Raw genomic sequence first — 15,165 nt, 5'->3', positions numbered from 1 at the left:
ACGTGATCTCCGTAACGTTACTGAGTCATCAAAGTAAAAAGGACGTCATGATGAACAAGGGATTATAACCTTAAAGTGAAATAGGTCTGTGTCACCGCGCCCTTACAAATTGCACACGCATTAATGCATTGAATATCATGTCACGGTCTGCTTTTCTCTTGCAAGTTTCAGATTTACTGAAATACACCCGTCCTTGGACGGGCAAAAGGCGAGTGTATACATAATTACCCACGTGTTCTTATGTTTAGAAATAACGTCATACTGTAATGTATTCACTTACAACGTAGTAACCCTTAAAAAAGTTTCATCCGAGTCACTTGCAATCACGCTGAATCAGAGGGATTGTTTTTTTAAATAGTTTTTTTGCAACACAACAAGAGCCCGATACAAAGGCACAAACTGCAACTAACAGTGCGGGGGGGGGGTGGGCAACTCCATGGACTAAAGCACCAAATCATTACTCCTGGGTCTGAAGATTGGGATGAGATCGGGATGCGGGAGCATCGGTTTTTATATGGGGGAGGGCGGGGGGGATCCAATGTAGTGGAAGCTGACACGCGCCAAGTGGACTCATGCGCAGCAAAAGTCCCACAGGGTGGTGATTTGTGGAGCCATACGCTGAACCCAGCACGTTTTTTGCCGATGTGGGTGGGGCAGGCGCCCCATGGGGGAGTAGCTATAGCATATTAACATAAGCGCATAGCCCATAGTTGCTATTGCAGCCACACGGTACGGCAGGGGACAAGGGAACATGGGGCTAATGGTCCCTGGGATAAGCGGAATGTGGGAGACTCGTTTGTAAGTCTGAAATTGGTGTTTCGGCCAAGTCACTCCAAGTTGGTCGCTTGGCAATGTGTTTTCTTAATGTACGAGGTTCAATTTGATCGAATAGATGGCGGTCCGCAGCAGAAGTAAGGAAATCGCCGCATACCCAAGCCCGTGGGAACGACCGCTTCTCGCTGGGAGTAATAAAAAAGTTGATTAACAGGTAGCGGGCGTTTGAGGGAGGTGGGAAGGGGTGAAATGGGAGAGTTTGGGCCAGGTGATTGGCGCTGGCAAATCCCGTACAACTGCTCCCTTGTCGGTAGCAGATCAGGGAGCTCGGGCGCAGAATGGACGGAAACAAGGAGGGAGAGGCACGGGGCATGGACCGCAGAGTCTGGAGGGAGAGCTGGAAAGTCGTCGTCTGTGGACGAATGAGAAGGAGTAGAGTCTCGCGGGAACTCTCACCACCTTTTGGGTTCTAGTGCCACCGCGCCATGCACACCATGTCGAGTTACCCCAGCAAGTCTGTCGATGCCTAGCCAAACCCGAGGTGAGAGATTAAACGTTACAAAGTCTGTGTTGTCTTTGTCTTCATATTGTGGGTGGTGCATTGTGGGTGTACAAGTGACTAGACAAAGTCCCATCGGTGAGCTCCTCCAGCAGGCAAGGCTGCGTTGGCTGGGTCATGTAGCCCGCATGCGCAGCCTAAACAGCTTTTGTTTGGCTGGATAGAGGGGGATAAATGGGCGCGGCACGGTCTAGAGAAGAGATGGAGTGATGTGGTACAAGAGGATATGGAGCTGAGTGGACTTGTCGATGACTTGTACCAACTATGTCAAGATCGGCCTCTGTGGAGGAGGCTCATGAAGGATGCTACTGGGCAGTTGGAGGCAGTCGCTCTCCAACAACAACGGAGAAAAGAGGAGCGATGCTCGCAACGTGTGAAGCACTGGGTGGATGTCACAGTAGGGGATACAGGTGGTACATCGGCCAGTCATCTCAGTTGACCCATGGCACCAGGGTCTGCCCCGGCAGGCGTTAGACACTTCGCGTGGTCTCAACGTGCACATAGCCTGACACAAGCGCCGTGGTGAAGTCACCGCCACTTAGTGGCAAATGGCGGTTGTTGTGATTAGGCAGGTAGCTAACTCATGAGGGCGCTCGGGCCAAACGGGAGGCCCTCAGTTTAGAAACCCTCCCTGCCGCCAGCGAGGCATGCACAGGGTCTTCACCATGAGGAGCCGTCTCCCTAGGCCGTGGGAAGGCCGTATAACCTCGGGTGGAGTGTACATGAGGCAAGGAGCCAACTTTAGGCGTAAGTTTACCTATAGGTACATACACGCATAGAGGCACATACTTAAAGTGACGGTTGCACGGGCGCCTCCGACTCAGCAAATTGGGGTGTGGAGTTTTAACCCTTGGGTGAGGTTGGGAGGTGTGGAGTGGTTGCCCAGCCGGGGTGTGGGATGACAAACCGGTGGCGCACTCGGAGGTGAAATGCCCTCCAGGAGGGTGTTGCTTGGAGGAAGGACTGTCGTATACAGGGGACGAGGATACTGAGGAAGAAATAGAGACCTTCCAGAGGTGACTTCGCAGCCAGGCCCGGCGACATGGGGTTCCACAGGGTTCAATCCTCGGCCCCCTCTTGCTCTCTCTTTATGTCAATGAATTGGGCACTGACCTGGATCATTCCAGGTTAAATCTTTTTGCAGATGACACGATACTGATTACTGCTGGCCGCTCTCCGGATGACGTGATTGCTAAGCTCCATGGTGATTTCAACAAACTACAACATCAGCTAGTTGCTCTTAAACTCGTCCTGAATACCTCCAAAACCAAGGTGCTATGCTTCTCACCAGGACTAAAGCAGGAAGTTATTTTTCCCCAATTACATTCCTTAAATAATTATCAAATAGAGCAAGTCAAGGTCTATAAGTATATTGGGGTCATTATTGATTCAAAACTGAAATTTGAAGATCACATTGATTATATTGGTAAAAAGACAAAAATAAAAATTGTTTTTTTGTATCGACACAAGCACCGCTTCCCCCCTATGTTCCGTTTGGAATTGATAAAACTTACCATACTGCCTCTACTTGATTACTGTGACATCGTGTATAAATCTGCCCCAAGTACTGTACTGAAGAAGCTTGACTCAATGTATCACTCGGCCTTAAGATTTGCATTGAACTGCCCATATAGGACTCACCACTGTGATCTCTACATTGGGTCAAACTTAACATCTCTCAATGTTCGACGGCTTGTGCATCAGATCTTATTTATTCATGATGTACTTACAAAAAAATCCGCAGATTACCTGCTAGATCTCCTTTCTATTGCCGTACAAATACTGGAGGAAGGGCCTTTGCTATTGATGCCCCCAGGGTCTGGAATGCTATTGCCATTAATCTGAAACTTGAATTACTACCTATGAGATATTCACTCAAAACTGCTCTAGAGGAGTTGTACACCCAGAGCTGCCACTGCAATTTAGTGGCCAAAAATACAATGTTTCACTCCGAGTGATCGCTGCAAAGTATGCAAAGTATGATCTGTGTTTTGATTTAGTGTGCTGATCTGAAAGGTGCATTGAAAAATATTGATACTCCGACTGATGCTCCTACTGTTGTGGAGTGACTCATGCAGCCAGCTAAGGCTGCAGAGTTTGGTAGTACATGTTGTTTATGTCGTTTATTGTGAAAATTCGGTCACAGTTCCTATGATCACTGTTTCATTGCTTTTATGGCTTTATTTTGGTGATTTTCGAAAAGTTTTTTGGTTTGGCCATGTTTGTTTGTTGTAGTACAGAGCTAGACTGATGGCCTTAATCTAAGTTGTCTTGTGGTTGTTGTTGTTTGACTTGCATCCCACTGGGATATTTGCACAGGGTTGGTGTACGGTGATATTTCTGCAATATTTTGCTGTCTTTTCTTGGATTTTCTGTTTGCACATAGTCAATTTAAGATGTTTTCTTGTTCATGTTTTTGTTTTTTGTTTGTTGCGGTTGCACCCGATTCAAGAGCCGAATGGCTCACAGGGCTACACCGAATAAATGAACTTTGAGCTTTGATGGGAGAGGGTCGCGCAATGTGCCCCCTAGCTATGATGGTGCATGAGGGACTGGCAATGGCCTGGAGCTGCCCCGGTCAGGCAGTCGCCATGCCAGCAAGGCCTCAGGTGGAATCGGCCCACCAATTCACCCACACTCATCGTGTAGACTTCACATCATGTGACATATTAACTCCTCCTGTCTATGCCCAGAGGAAAGCGGGAGATACCCCAAGCGCCCGTCTCCTCCCCCCGACGTCCCTGCAAGCGCATCTCCCGATAGGCTCTGTGGGAACGGGACTATCTTTGGCTTCGAACTCTCTGCCTTTAAGCTTGTGGCTTAAACGTGGTGCCATACCACAGCTTCCATAAGGGAGGCCTATGATCCCTCCCGTTCGCCATAATGGCTTACCCAGCCAAAAGTTAAAGGTCTGCAGTCGTGCATGATGGAGTTTTGATGCACCATTGGGTTTCAGGCCCCACAGGGTTGTTTCGATTGAGGAGCTGGACTTCATGTCACAGACATTATTAAAGAGGTTCATTGTATCCAAGCAAATCCACCAGGGGTTTTGTCGCTATTAGTGGAGGTCTGGTGAGGAGTCTCAAACCCATCATATCAGGCATTATCGGCATTGAATAATGTCTGCACTGTCCCAACTTGCACACAATGACTCAGGCACGAAAGGGATGGACAAGGGAAGAAGAAGAACAACAACAAAGCCAACAAACTTGGGCCCAACACCGAGCCTGAGAAAAAAAGAGTCCTCCACGGACTCCCGGTGAGACCAGAGTGCAGCCCTCGAACCGTCCACAGGAGGGGACAACAAAAGAGCAACATTATTGATGACTACTCATTACATATTATCCCCCAAGGGCCGCAAGTCCACCGCCGCAGTTTGCCACTCCAAGAATGCGTGGTCACCATGGCACCAATGTCGCGGTCCCAGCCTGCCCCGCTGGCGCTGTCTGATGGGCCCCCACCTCTGGCCAGAGGTCGCAAACGGGTTTTGATTCCTTACCCGTACCCATACCCGGCCGCACCAGAGTCGCAAATGGGTACCCGTACCCGGCCGGGTACGGGTAGCCGGGTATTGGGTAGGGTACGGGTATCGTGTACCCGGTTGCGACCTCTGCCTCTGGCTCACCAATCCATCTCACGTCCCCCCTTGGGCCTTGTAGGATTTCCTGCATTATTTTACTTGCCATTGCCTCTCCCGAGGTCATAAAGTCAAGTTTTTTTTCGCTGACAAACTCGTAGCTTAGCCGGGTAGAACGGTTGAGAATCTATCCCCTCTCTCCCCACCCGATCCCTGTACAAAGGCAGAATAAGATCCCCGAGTCTCCCGGAGTTAGATCTGGGGTGATGAAGTTATCCTCGATCAGGGCACTTTTTCCTTGAGTTATTGCTGCCTTCAATTCCTCAGAGGCTGAATGACGGGTTGCAAACAAAATCATTAAGGGGGCCAGGTCTTGGGTTGTTCGTCTCAATCAGATCCCTTACATCTCTCTTCCCCACTCAGTAAGCGTGCACAATATACTCTGCCTTGACGAGTTGTAGGTCAGGGAATTACGGGCTTCTTAAAGCAGTGGGTCGATTTTAAATTTCGATTTAAAGCTTTCGTGACTGCAGGGATTCATATTCTTAGATCTTTCGGTAAAGTCATGTAGAAGGGAGATAATAAAATAATAACAATTAAACATAATAACATTCTCACGACGTTTCGGCCACAAAACAAGCAGCCGTCCTCAGGTGAAGAACAGAGTGTCGGAAAGACAGCGCCCTAATGAAACACTGCTAAGCTTGGCAGCGTATTTTAAGCTGGGTGGGAGGAGCAGAGTGCCTTGACAAAGGAGTTTACATATCACCAGAGTAATTTAGCATATTGATGCTAAAGAACTGCTTCTACCCTACTACCATACAATAAACCGATGTGAAAAAAACTAGGTGTAAACTACATCAATATAATCAATGTACTCAATATACTCTCCAATAAGCTGAGCTATTAACATTACGTAACTTGGTATACACTACACTACACTATATAATGACTACCATATAATAATTGTTTTTTTACCCTTTTATCTGGCAAAAACTGACACCGTTTGGTCTCACATGGTGTTGGACCAGAGACTAGGCTCTAAGGAAAGCTGTCTCGGGTGTGGACCAATCAATTTCAAGGACAGTGCATATATTATCAGAGTTGTGTTTTTTGTTTGCATTCCGACTGCAGGTATTGTGGTCAATGCAAACATGACTCCTTGTAAAAAAAGGTGTCAGTTTTGTTGCCAGATGAAAAGGTAAAAAACCAATTGTCATATTTTGCTACTGGCAAAGGAGGTTCCAATGACTACCATATAGTGAACCGATTAAAAACTAAAATATAAACTACATCAATATAATCAATATAGGAGAGGGCTCCTTGGGGAGCATTGCCCTCGGCTCCCTCCGGGAGGTTGTAGGCCTTTAGTGGACATCCCCACCCCTTACCATCCAGTGTATTGTAAGCTTCTTCTAGTTCCAACAGTCTGGCTTCATGTATCTTGACCAGGTCGCCTTACTCCACTTTTGTGGCTTGGAGGGTCATCGTAAGAGATTCCTGCCTCTCCCCTCTCTCCCGGACTAGGCTCAAGTTTTAATCGAGAACCCAAAGCAGGGCTGTGTTTTCCTCTGTCGAGATAATTGTTCAATCTTCTTCAGAACGGTATGAGGCAGCTCCCCAGCTCTTCCTGGGAGGATTTCTGGTCTTACCTTGACCGGGGCGGGGACGAGGTGGCTCTTGACGGGGGAGCATATTAACCTCGGCTAACCATAGGCTTCGGTTGCACAAAGAGGGTCTTAGGCCTCGATGGTCAATTATCAACTCAGCTAAATACATTAAAGAAAAATAACTCCCTCTGGGGTCTTGGGACAAAAATAATAAATGAAAAATCTGTAATAAAAAAGAAAGGTAGTGTAATGGGTATATTGGGTTGAAATCTGAAGTAGAGGTTAGAGAGGCCCAGTCAGCGCTCCTTACTCGGCCACGACGTCGCCAGCAGTCAGGAAAGTTGATTGTTAAACCCGAGAATAAGAAACCGCCGATTATCACGGCTGGAATATTTTACTATGTTACACGTGTAGTGACGTAAATGGAGTCACTATGGCGTTTAGCGCCAGCTACTGTCACAAGAGTGGAACTGCGCGTCTTGAGCCTCTCTCTGGCACCAGAGTGGGTATGGCATGGAAGCGGGCCCTAGGGGGCATGGTTCTGGTGACCGTCAAGGAGAGAGCAAGTAAGGACGTGACAGTCTGGGTGAACTCGAGAGGGCACGTGACTGGGACAGGGTAGCGAGGGGGCCCAAAGGGGGACTTGAAGGACACGTGGTGCTCGGTCGAAAACCTTCTGGTGAGATCCATAAGGGGGCGTGGCCGAAGGAGGAACGAGGCCACGTATGGGAGCATACAAGGGAGGTCCCGAGAGCAATCGCGGCTGTCTGCTGGAATGTAACCCTCGGTGCTACGTCTCTTTGGGCATCGGTCGGCATCGTGGATCAGGCAGTGTGTTGCTGACCTGACCTGTTTATGTAGTTAACCTGTTGGGGTCAAGTAACTGTGTACGTTTATGTAGAAACCCTGTTGGGGTGCTGTAATGAACGTGTTGCCTCTAAAGTCAAGTGTGTGCCTCCGTAGAACCCACTACACACGGAATAAGTGATCCCTTAGGAACATCTCTCCAGCCTCTTTCCACTCCGAATAAAAACAAAGATTTCAACTTGTAATACTGCGCCATTGCACAGAATCCGCTCGCTCTCGTAGATAGAGGACGACCCAAAGAGAGAGACAGGTCGACTCAGATGCGCTCGGGGGAAGGCAGCAGCAGCAAGCGTGCCAGGGGAAACACTATCCTGTACAGACGGAACAGATGCAGTCCACATTTTTACTGTACTTCATTCTGACGCATTGGGATCTAGGGATGAAATGCGCCTTACACACGTAATTGATTGTACGACTCATCCTTGAGGCCCACCGGAAGAGAGTTTCACGACATCCGCGTGTGATTCACCAACCCTAGCTGCTGCCTCTACAGCGCTGGGTTACAGGCCCCGTGCAGCAACGCAGCCACTATCGCCCGATGCCTCAGCCTCCACATCTGCTTCAGCAATGGAGACGCGAAATTTGACTCTAGAGCCATTCGTGTTTTGTTCGCGTAAACATGATCTTCTAAACATGCACTGTCGTTTATTTTTATTGAGTGTTAACTCAATGTCAGTGGTGTTAACTAAGTGTAAATGTAATTCGAAAAAATATTTATAAATCATGTGATGTCTTTTTTTTATCGTGGTGTATCTGCTGTAGGGATACACAGGTATGGTAGATGGGGCTGATAGGGATACAGAGAAGGGTTGATCTGGTTGGTACTTGTACAGAAGTAGTAGGTGTAGGGGTAAGAGGAGGGTTAATATTGCTATTATGGGAACAGTGAGGTAGATATGACTGGTAGAGTATCTGGGGTTGGTGCGGATGCAGAGGGGGGTAGATGGGACTGGAAAAGTTCGGGAACCACTGTTGTTTCGGAAATGCAAAGTGCAGACAAAACTTATCGTCGGCCACACAGCGCGTCAAGGGCCACGCGGCGCGTCAAGGGCCACGCGACGCGTTGTGAGCGAGGTGTCGACTGCTCGGGTCCGTCCGGCCGTGGTCACTGCCGTGCCTCAACTGCTTGATGTGGTCATCGCGCAGTGAGAAGCCCTGTGTCACTCGTTCACCTCCCAAGGCGCTGTCACGTCGGTTTGTGACATTCGCCCACAAAAGGTCAACCAATTCACCCGCAAAGATCAACTCAATCACCCGCATAATCGACCTGTAAATACATCGACACTCATACAAAGGCGAATACGCGCATTACAACTCACATTCAGATGCAAATTTGCACGAAAAAAATACCTTGTGCGGATGAAACATTCCACATTTAAAGGGACCATCTGATAATTTGTTCAGTGTCAATGAGCGCACTTGTAATAAAGTAACCAAGCAGACAATCCATCCCCCCCCCCCATGTCTGTACCTGCACGTAAAGAACACAAGTATGTTGCACGTACCATTAGCCACACGGGCTTCTGCGAGTGCAACATTTTTGCAGCATTGGTTCAACGAAAGCAATCTGTTTTCGACATTTAGTGTCTCATCAGCAGTCAGCCTTAGATGAATTAATGCTGGGGAATTACCAGATGCGTATTGGCAAACAACCTCCTTCTGTTAGATAAGCGCTCTTGTTCGACGCAAATCTCCACAGGGCACAACACAGAATCACGATTATTTTCAAGGCGCATTGTAACTCGGTGATTATTCGTCGTTATCAATTGTCGCAGCTAAAATGGCGCTCAAATCCCCGCCACGTTCTGCCCAATGGCAGTGGACGGCGAGAGGCGTTCACACGACACGGCGCGCCTCTTCCCCGCACCTCGCCCCCCCCACGGCTTGGCCGGATTGGAGTGTGTTTCGGTGCGCTCGCAATGCGGGGCGCGCAGCCGGTTACCGGTTAAAGGTTCAGCCCAAGGATTCATATTCTTAGGTTTTTTCGGTAAAGTCACGTAGGTAAAACATTAAAATTAATGAAAGTAAAATAAAATAAAAATCACGACGTTTCGGAGGCTTGTGTTGCCTCCGAAACGTCGTGATTTTTATTTTATTTTACTTTCATTAATTTTAATGTTTTACCTACGTGTCTTACTTTTGGCAGCGCGTCCATTGCTGCTGCTGTCACACCAATGTACCCAGTCGAGCCACACTTTTTCAGAAAAGTCCTGCTACACGTTGGGTTGTTATTTTAAGATATTTTCAGATAATTCATAAATTCCACGAGTGTCTCAGCTCCCGACGAAGGACAGATATGAGCCTGGCCCCATTCCGAGCAACTTTTATCATCTTTTCTCATCTCCGGCCGACGTTTCCTCGTTGCAGATGCGTTTCGCAGTGTTTCTATAATCGTAACATCGCCATATCGCGGTGGCCCTCCGTAGCAGAGTGTATCTGTGACGCTGACCTTGCGTTGGCAGTGGTGCACAAAGCACAGCCAAAAACATCAACAACTCACTGTCGTCAATAACAACAAAAACAACACTCTGGCCTAAAAAGGAAACGTACATTAATTAGCGACGTATCGGGCAATGGCCTTTCTTCACAGGACAAAGAGAGGTTCAGAGGGAAATACGTCTAAATATGCTATGAAGGGTCATTGCCCAAAACGTCGCTTATATTAGTTTATTTTAAGGGCCACATTGTTACGGACGAATGGTTGACCACTTGGTAGATACCAAGAGTAGTCACTGTATGGGTGCGGTAACACGCTATGTGACCACAGCTCACTTCGCTGGTCAGTGCGGGTTAGTGAAGGCGGGGAGCGTAGAAGAACGGTACAACAATGGACGCTGCTGTACTGGCCTCTGCTGCCCGGCAGGTAACGAATTTACTTGACAGTGAATTGGCCGAACAGTGCAAAGGATATGAAATGAAGACAATTCACCTCCTTCCCATATCTGCTCCTCCATATAAATAATATTTTATACGTCCGTAGGGAGCGCGTAATTTCAGTAGCACGGGCTACAAACAATTTTCAATGTCAATCTTAATTTGGAGCTTTCGTGACTGCAGGAATTACTCTTTGGTTCTTTCGGTAAAGTCACGTATAAAGATAAAATAATAAATTAAATAATAGCATACGACGTTTCGATTGCAACACAAGCAATGTGTGTTCTCTCTCTATGTATCTTTGTGATATCTGTCTGCTTATATGTCTGTCTATAGTTTTATGGTTAGATTTTTGTTGCTATTTCTTTTATACCTGATGATGATTGCTTGTGTTGCAATCGAAACGTCGTATGCTATTATTTAATTCATTATTTTATCTTTATACGTGACTTTACCGAAAGAACCAATGCGTAATTTTCAATGTCTCATCAGCAGTCAGGCTCGCTTAAACCAATGCTGGTGAACTGTGGGAAATACAGCTGCTTGCTGTGAAGGTCGCCGAGACGGGAGCACGGGTGGGATGGGAAAAAGCCATGAGCGCCGCCAGAGAGAGAGAGAGAGAGGCATGCAGGGCGCAGGAGGGTGATGGTGACGATGGTGGAACGTCCGAAGGGACGCGCTTCACGAGCGAAAACACGGCGACGTGCGCAGTGGGTGCGTTATTATCAGAGGACGTAATTTATCCACCAACTGGCATAATTTCGTGGGATTAGTCGGAGAGCGTAATTGAACATTTTAAGTCACACACTCGTGTCCTGTTACAGTACTTACTTTCAATACGAACGCTCTCGAAATACCTGTCCCGTCCGTATATATTTTTTTATGCGATCTACCCCCATGTCACTGTGTAAATCCGCGCTGTGGGTGACACGCTGCATTGTTTTACAACTGCCGAATTGGAACACTCGCCGAGCTACAATGTGGAATGTTTTTTGCGAGAAATAACTTTCCACTTACCCGGTGCAGAAGTTTTATGTTCGCGGGGTTCTTCCGAACACGTTTCAGCGTTTCAGCTCTCCCAGGACTGCCCAGCAGCAGGAATCGGGAACCCCGCAGCAGAACGCAACCGTCGCTATCGTGACTCGCGGTTGCCAGCCTCCCCACTGTCCCCCACCCACCCAACTCACCCCGTACCAGAGCACCTGCGGACACGCGGCCACACCTGCGTGTCGATCCTCGGGGGCGGTGCTGCCGTGAAGCTCACCGCCACGGCAACGCCACGGCCACCTCGTGGCGCGTTGTCGCCATGCTGATGTGTCACTCTGACCGCGAGTATCATTTTCTCTCGACCACGTAAGCAGCCCATGTGTTCCATTCATGAGAATGACACATGGCGATGCAAGTTCAGTGTCACCTATGAATAAACTACGCCCCGGAGGTGGTTACTTCGAAACAGCTCCTTTAGCAATCGCTCTCCTTGATTGACATCATCTCGAGCATCAGCCCGGACGGGCGCGAATGTCCACGTGGATTTTGAAGCGACACTTTCCCTCGCCTGCAAGGCAATGAGGATCGCTGCTCGCGGCTCTTTGTCCGTCATCGTTGCGCTGCGCCGCGTGCGTCGCTCCCAGTTCCACTTCGCTGCGCTCTTGGCGTCCGCGGCGAAACGCTTCGCTAATTGAGAACGGAGCGATGTTATTTCCTTCACTAAATCTGCTGCACTTACGCTCGAAGTGTGAATACATCACAACACCATTATCCACTTGTCTTATTTAATGTCAACTGTGTTTAATAATACATTTAAACAACTTTATAGATCTTACATGCACCTGGACCTAACTTTCTCATGTTACACGTCCACCCCGCGTGTTCTTGCTACAGAATTATTTCAGGAGCCGCAACTCGTTCTCTGCGATGCTGAAGTTTTTTGGCTTTGTTTTATTGCTGCTGCTGCTGCTGCTACTGTGCTCACGAAGCACCACGGATCTCCCGTGTAAAATAGCCGGGTAACTAACTGGTTAAACTCAATCATCCGTGTGACAACATTAAACTTAAATAATGATCATATAATCTTGATTTGAAGCTTTCGTGACTGCAGGAATTCATACTCTCTGGTTCTTTCGTTAAAGTCACGTAGGTAGAAAAACGAAACAAAATAAAAATAATATATCACGTGACTTTACCGAAAGAACCAAAGAGTAATGATCATATATTTATTATTTTAACACTTGTTAAATTGACTCATACCGAGAGTGTGTGGGGCGTGTCCCTTATTAATGATCATTTTGACCATTATCCATGATCAGTTCATTGCTGGATGAAAGCCCCCTCTCTTGTCCTCGCATATCATCCTGCGATGTAACGTTTCACCTGCAATCCATGCAAAGTTAAAGATCCCCCGTATAGCCTTAATATACATTTTGAGCAATTACTGTTAGCGAGCACCTATGAAAGCCGGCACGGCACACAAAAAGTGGGTGGCCAGCACCATGCCAGGCCGCCTTTGTCTTCTTAGCAGCGATGTTTACACACCGAACCAGATACTAATTTGAGGCTGAGTCGACCTAGAGGAGACCCAGGACCGGTTCAAGTAACCGTCACTTGTGTTGGCCGTGAGCGGCACTCGGGTTACCGGGTTGGTCGTGCAGCGCGCCAACCACTCCACTAGCGCTCCCTACAACATTATATAGAAACACACACACACACATGTATGTACATGTGTATGCACACATGTACACACACGAGCTGAGTTAATCGCTGTATCTCCTCTCTTGGCTGACCCACTTTGCTGACGCCATTCTTCCCCCAGCACGACCGTCGTCTGCCCATCCTTTGACGTGTCCCAACTCGACGGAATTCGGAGATTTGCGCCTCTCCCACGTTCCCACGCAGCCCACTACAAACTGATCAGACGTCCACGTGCCGCTTATCATCGCCGATTTCAGCGGTCCACAAGCGCAGCAACATATGCAGCAATCGCTTTCCGTGTGGTCCCCGTGCAGTGGTACGCGCACGACGCCTCCTCCAAGCAGCGATGTTCACGGCTTCATCTCACACCTGCTGAATATTCTTCTTGGTTCTTTCGGTAAAGTCACGTAGAAGGGAAATAATACAATAATAAAAATAAAACATAATAAAATAAAATGTATGTATTTTTTTTTTAATTATTTTACAATAAAAAAAAATAAAAAAAAATGTAAATTATACTTTATTTTATTTTATTATTTCCCTTCTACGTGACCTTACCGAAAGAACCAAGAAGATGAATCCCTGCAGTCACGAAAGCTTTAAATCGACATTCTGCTAAATATTGTTTAGTGTGGTGGTGTTTATCGGTAGGGAGACCGTTGTTTGCTCTACAACGGGAAATAACAGACAGCTGTCCGGGTCCACTCGTCTTTCAAACCTCCTGTATTTGGATAACTAAAAGTAGTCTGCTTTTTACGTAATAACACAATGCCAACAATACGTTTTGTAAGGCTTTTTGTATCTAGGATTTAAATACCAAGAAGCGCATTCATAGAGGACACATTTAAAAGGGAGCAATTTAAAATTAACAGTGGCCCGTTTTCTTTATTCCTTACTCCCCCATCTCTGGGGTGTCGCCATTTGTTAGCTGTCTTTCAAACTTCTTCCGTCGTTACAATTAAACTTAATGTTTGGTTGTTAGACGGTTATTTTATTTACACCCCGTTACAAAGGACATTGCGTGTGGCCAGTGACCCAGCTAGTTTCAGGAGCAATGTTTATCTCATCACTATAATAATCGGCCATGATTGATCCGCTGCTAGCTAAAAGACTCCTCCCAAAAGCTGCCAGCATCTCTCACGTTCCTGAGATGCAACAATCCACCGAGTGGCAGTTGATTTAATCGCTCCATCTCCTCCCAGGCCGTGTATCACTTGAGCACTACCGATCCCGTATATATCTGCGCTCTCAATTAACTTTAATTGCCAAATAATATCTTTATACTTATTAAATCTCCTTAGTTTAACACGCTTTACATGGGTTTTTTCTACATTTATTTTACTAAGTGATTTAGATGGCAGGAGCGTGCAAGGGCCGTTGAATGAGTGACCGTAACAAAGGCAGATGGCACATGGGGGTCACAAAAGGGCTACAGGGGAGCGGAGGGACGGAGTGGAGGGGCAAAAGGTGAGAAGAAGGGAATGGGCAGTGGAGAAGAGGTGAATATTTAAGAGAGGAACGAAAGGTGGTTAAGGAGGGAGACTGCTTCATGTACAGGGGGAGTTTCCTGCAGTGGTGGGGCGCAAGGAGAGAAATGCAGGTGCGTGTTAACTGCGGAAGCAGTGTGATTAATTATGAATGGTGAGTAAAAACTGAACACTCGGGCCGCGGGGGTATGGCTCCGCGATGGGGGTTGAATTACACAGCACAGTACGTACACTTTCCTCGTGATGCTGCTGGTGGTGGCTCCGTGTGGCCAATGAAGCGCGGCTGAAGGGAATTTCCGTTCTGAATGATGTAGCGAATGAAAGCCGTTGTCCAAGGATTGAAGCTGCACCACCCTCCTCACTCACCTAACTAACGAGGCCACTCACTCGCCGGCCCTCCCACACACTCACTAACCGATCCACTCATCCAAAGATCTTCCGCATAGACTTAACAGATTGTTAGCGAGCACCTATGAAGGCCGTCACAGTACACGAGGGAGTGGATTACCTGCTCCACGCCAGACCGCCTTCGTCTCCCCAGTGGCGACGTTTCACACACCACGCACGTGTTGGCCCTGAGCGGGAATTGAACCAGGGTTGCTGGTTTCGTAGTCTAGCGGAATAACCGCTGAACTACGACACCCGCTCATCAGCCCGCTCACCAGCTCGTTCACCAGCCCGCTCACCCACCCACTTAACGACAAAGATCCCCCGTATAGCCTTTACAGA

At 47.7% G+C, this 15,165-nt stretch overlaps 1 protein-coding gene across 1 annotated transcript in view; it reads right to left on the bottom strand.

Annotated features, from left to right (window-relative positions):
• LOC144731812 (beta-1,4 N-acetylgalactosaminyltransferase 1-like) overlaps nucleotides 1–11,415 on the bottom strand; it is a 49,175-nt gene extending 37,760 nt beyond the window's left edge. The window contains exon 1 of the mRNA XM_078613071.1: nucleotides 11,279–11,415. The gene's annotated coding sequence lies outside the window, so the exon portion shown is untranslated. The remainder of the gene's footprint in view (nucleotides 1–11,278) is intronic.
• Between the last annotated feature and the right edge of the window lie 3,750 nt (nucleotides 11,416–15,165).

The sequence above is a fragment of the Lampetra planeri genome, chromosome 40, assembly GCF_965212315.1.
Source record: "Lampetra planeri chromosome 40, kcLamPlan1.2.h2, whole genome shotgun sequence".
In the NCBI taxonomy this organism is placed as follows: Eukaryota; Metazoa; Chordata; class Hyperoartia; order Petromyzontiformes; family Petromyzontidae; genus Lampetra; species Lampetra planeri.
The sequence above is the reverse complement of the archived record's forward strand: the minus strand, read 5'-3'. Positions and strand labels throughout refer to the sequence as shown.